We start from the raw sequence: 4,604 nt of genomic DNA, 5'->3' as shown, positions 1-4,604 counted from the left end.
TATATTATAGGTTATTTATTTTCAATAATACTGAATCTTCTAAAACTTAGTCTGAATTTGATATTAGAAGCATAAAAATGCTACATTTATGGATTCCCTTAATTAATTTTTATAATAGCATATTAAAACTAATTAGAACTATAGACCTCTGAACAATATTTATATGGATTATGAATGTGATGGGTTATTCTAATAAAAATAGTGGTGTTTTCAGGAGCAGTTCATTCTTATTACCAAAATATTATAAAATATATATAGAGAGATGAAACTTTTTTTAAAAAGCAAAAAAGTTTACTGCCATGAACATTTCCAAGAATTTTAACATTTCTCACATATATTTTTGTACATGATTTCAGTTTTGCCTGTGTATAGCAATAAGTAAAAATATATATATCGAAAATTAAGCCATATCTTTTCATTGTTTTTTAAAGTAAATGTTTATTTCATTTTTTCCAATCATATTCTATCATTTGTCACTTAATCACTAGATGGAAAGTACATTTATAATTAAATTTGAAAATAGATAAAGCCAGTTTCAAAAAATCATGAAGTCTGATATTGTCAAGCATTCTTTGATCTAATAAATAATCATATCATGCTAGACATACTTTAGACCACCTCAGGTTTAATCCAATTGCTTTCAACAATGCCCATGGATTTTTAAAAATGAATTGCTCATATTTAATCACCATATAATCAGAATTAAATTAGCCAAGGATGACAGAATTTGGAGCCTCTGTTTCTCTAGTTCCAAAATTATCCTCAATAATTATTCATATTTTCATGTATGCTATATGGTGATAGAAACGGATTAGAACTGAAGGGATTAAAAAGTCCATTCTGAACTTGACTTGTTAGTAGAACCTCAGTTCAGTTCAGTTCAGTTCAGTCACTCAGTCCTGTCCGACTCTTTGCAACCCCATGAATCACAGCAAGCCAGGCCTCCCTGTCCATCACCAACACCCGGAGTCTACTCAAACTCATGTCCATCAACTCGGTGATACCATCCAGCCATCTCATCCTCTGTCATCCCCTTCTCCTCCTGCCCCAAATCCCTCCTAGCATCAGGGTCTTTTCCAATGAGTCAACTCTTTACATCAGGTTGCCAAAGTATTGGAGTTTCAGCTTTAGTATCAGTCCTTCCAATGAACACCCAGGACTGATCTCCTTTAGAATGGACTGAGTGGATCTCCTTGCAGTCCAAGGGACTCTCAAGATTCTTCTCCAACACCACAGTTCAAAAGTATCAATTCTTCTGTGCTCAGCTTTCTTCACAGTCCAACTCTCATATCCATACATGACCACTGGAAAAACCATAGCCTTGACTAGATGGACCTTTGTTGGCACAGTAACCACTCTGCTTTTTAATATGCTATCTAGGTTGGTCATAACTTTCCTTCCAAGGAGTAAGCGTCTTTTAATTTCATGGCTGCAGTCACCATCTGCAGTGATTTTGGAGCTCAAAAAATAAAGCCTGATGCTGTTTCCACTGTTTATCCATCTATTTCCCATGAAGTGATGGGACCAGATGCCATGATCTTCGTTTTCTGAAAGTTGAGCTTTAAGCCAACTTTTTCACTCTCCACTTTCACTTTCATCAAGAGGCTTATTACTTCCTCTTCACTTTCGCCACAAGGGTGGTGTCATCTGCATATCTGAGGTCATTGATATTTCTTCCAGCGATCTTGATTCCAGCTTGTGCTTCTTCCAGCCCAGCATTTCTCATGATGTACTCTGCATATAAGTTAAATAAGCAGGGTGACAGTATACAGCCTTGACGTACTTCTTTACGTATTTGCAACCGGTCTGTTGTTCCATGTCCAGTTTTAACTGTTGCTTCCTTACCTGCTAGATCATGTGAAAAGAAAGATCAGAAATTATCACAACATGGAAAGATGCGTATTCAACTACCTTATTAAAGTATAATAAAATATGGAGGGAATTGGAGTAGAATGTGAGACCCTCAATATGAGAGCAGAATGGATAATTATTATAAAAATCAATGGTGAGAATAAACCAGCCCTGGAGGACTTAGGCAGTGGATGTTAATGGAGATGAGAAATGGCATGAATCTATTCAGTGTTGGTTGGGTTTAGCCGAGAGAACTGTAGTAACCTAATCAAAGGAGAGACTTCAAGAATCCTGATAGTCAAGCATCTCAAAAGTGATATTTCTTTTTTTCCTGTTCAGAGATGTTTTGAGTTGTCAGAACCCTGGGAAACTCTGAAAGTTACAGGGGCTGACCCATCCAGAGAGCATAGAATTCTGGACCTGATTGGGTGGATTCTCCTACCAGAATTGATGAGACCAATTCTGCAATCTTATGGTGAGTACAGAGTTCTAAGTAGTGGAATTCTTGCTTCTTTATATATATATAAATTTTAACACTCAGCAGACTTCAGAATTTCTGAAGCAAGTGAAGTACTCCCAGCTAATAAAAAAATTTGTAATTGCTTTCAGTTCACTCTGGAGCTAGAGAATTATAATATCTTCCAATGTTTGAAATTTGTAAATGAAAATGAATGATTCTGCTAACTTATGGTTTCCATGGTGTAAAACTAAAATGTGAATTTGGGGATGGGAAATCCTATACAGATAGTTTTTACATTTGGCATGATGCCTAAAACTTGATGAGAAACAGTTGTAGAATGTGAAGAGTAATATTTCTTCCAGAAATGGTGGGGCTCATTCTTTGAAATGTCCAGTGATAACCCAGATACTGGTGATGACTCTCAATACATAACATTGGTGACACCAAATATGAAAAAGGAGAGAAAATTCTTCACTCAGTCTGATATAGAAATGGAAATCTTAATTAATTTCAGCCATTTATTTTTATGCCCACTATATTAGATAGCACTATTATTTTTAAGTATTTTTTTTTTTAATTTCACTTATTTACTTGTATTTTCTGGTTCTTAGCTAGAGATGTGTGGGATACTTGGTTGAGGCATGCAAACACTTAGTCACCACCCATGAACTACTAGTCCTGGCATGTGAGCACTTTGCTATGGCCTGTGGGATCTAGTTCCCTGAGGGGGATTGAACCCTGACGCCCTGCACTGGGAGCATGGAGTCTTAGCCACTGGACCACCAGGGAAGGGCCAGCACTCTTTTGCATTTTAACGTGGAATCTACGTATTTCCAAATGTGAAAAATCTTTAGGAGTATCAGTTCAGTTCAGTCCCTCAGTCGTGTCTGACTCTCTGCGACCCCATGGACTGCAGCACACCAGGCTTCCCTGAGGATGATCAACTCCCAGAACCTACTCAAATTCATGTTCTTCACATCAGTGATGCCATCCAACCATCTCATCCTCCATAGACAACTTCTCCTCCCACCCTCAGTCTTTTCCAGCATCAGGGTCTTTTCCAATGAGTCGGTTCTTCACATCAGGTGGCCAAAGTATCAGAGTTTCAGCTTCAGCATCAGTCCTTCCAATGAATATTCAGGACTGATTTCCTTTAGGATTGACTGGTTGGATCTCCTTGCAGTCCAAAGAACTCTCAAGAGTCTTCTCCAGCACCACAGTTTGAAAGCATCAATTTTTCAACACTCAGCCTTCTTTAGGGTCCAACTCTCACATCCATATATGACCACTGGAAAAACCATGGCTTTGACTATATGGAGTTTTGTCAGTAAAATGATGTCTCTGCTTTCTTAGTATGCTGTCTAAATTTGTCATAGCTTTTCTCCTGAGGAGCAAGCTTCTTTTAATTTCGTGGCTGCTGCTACAATCCACAGTGATTTTGGAGCCCAATAAAATCAATTGTATTTAATAGGCCTTAATACAATGTCTATTGATGTTATCTGAAAAGAAATATTTAGCCCTTCAAGTCTTTGACTCTTACATAAACACGTTTACACTTGTCTTCATCTTCGATGGCACTTCTGTTGTTCGATGAATCATATCAATTATTATCTCAGTTGCACATTCAGTCCATGGCCACCTGGACACTTCTTTCTATACTCATAGCTGATTCACATTGTCGTATGGCAGAAACCAATACAATCTCTAATGCAATCATCCTCCAATCAAAATAAATTAATAAAAAGGAAGAAGAATGTAGCTATTCTCTGGAATCCATGGAGTGTTACTATTCAAGAGATTATATTCACATTAAATCTGAGCAGAGTACAAAGAGTTCCCATATATATCCTGCCTCCTCAAAACAAAGGCACACACATACAGTTTCCCCATTATCACATAATGTATCAGAGTGGTGTATTTATTACAATTGATACTTCATTGTCACCCAAAGTTCCTGATTTTACATTAGTGTTCATTCTTGGTGTTGTTTATTCTACTAGTTTTACACTGATGTATAGTGACAGGTACTCCCCGTATAATATATGAAAGTGCTATATGCCCTAAAAATCTTTTGTGATAACCTGTTCATCAGTCCTCTAACCTTAACTGCTGGAAACCAAGGATTATTTCACTCTACATTTTTCTTTTTCTGGAATGTCTTATAGTTGGACTCATGAAGTATGTATTCTTTTCATATTAACTTCTTTCACTTAGTGATATGCATTCAACTATACTCCATGTCTCTTGCTAGCTTTCTCACTCATTTCTTTTTAGCAGTGAATACTATTCCATG

The sequence above is a fragment of the Bos indicus genome, chromosome 29, assembly GCF_029378745.1.
Source record: "Bos indicus isolate NIAB-ARS_2022 breed Sahiwal x Tharparkar chromosome 29, NIAB-ARS_B.indTharparkar_mat_pri_1.0, whole genome shotgun sequence".
In the NCBI taxonomy this organism is placed as follows: domain Eukaryota; kingdom Metazoa; phylum Chordata; class Mammalia; order Artiodactyla; family Bovidae; genus Bos; species Bos indicus.
The sequence above is the reverse complement of the archived record's forward strand: the minus strand, read 5'-3'. Positions refer to the sequence as shown.